Genomic DNA, 615 nt, shown 5'->3' with positions numbered 1-615 from the left:
TTATGTTGATGGTACTGTTTATTTGTGGTTCATTGCTTTCAGAAATCCGGAGGTGAACTTATTTTATGGCTTCCAGTTCCATCCTCGTGCTGCTTCTGGGAAGCTTTAATGCTCCAACATCCTTATGCAGTATTGTTCCGTAAAATGATGAATGACAAGCGAGCAGTTTCAGTATCTTTGGTGTAGAAACCATCTGTGGCTGTGATAAAAGTGATTGTCCGCCATTGTGTTTAAATAGGTGTTGATAGGCTTTTTCTGCTTTACCCTCTGCTCATTCTCTGATTTCTACAGCTCCCACTGGATTTATTAGGCCCTCAAGAAATCAATATCGCATTTTCATTAACCAACCCCCAAAAAACGTACATCACGTATAACAGTTAAACGAACCGCCTAAACGTCACGTTATTGTAGCCTATATAATGTGTATAGTTTAGTATGCTCTAATTTTTTATAGTGATGGCACATGACGAGACACACATTCGGCATGTAATGTTGTTTGAATATAAGAAGGGAATCAACGCCTCTGTAGCCACAAAGAATATCAAAGAAGTTTCTGGAAATGTTTTGAACGTTCATAAGTGTTAACGATGGTTCAGCAAATATCGTTCAGGTGAC

Source organism: Limulus polyphemus, unplaced genomic scaffold (assembly GCF_000517525.1).
Source record: "Limulus polyphemus unplaced genomic scaffold, Limulus_polyphemus-2.1.2 Scaffold8379, whole genome shotgun sequence".
NCBI lineage: Eukaryota > Metazoa > Arthropoda > Merostomata > Xiphosura > Limulidae > Limulus > Limulus polyphemus.
Note: the sequence above shows the minus strand (reverse complement) of the source record.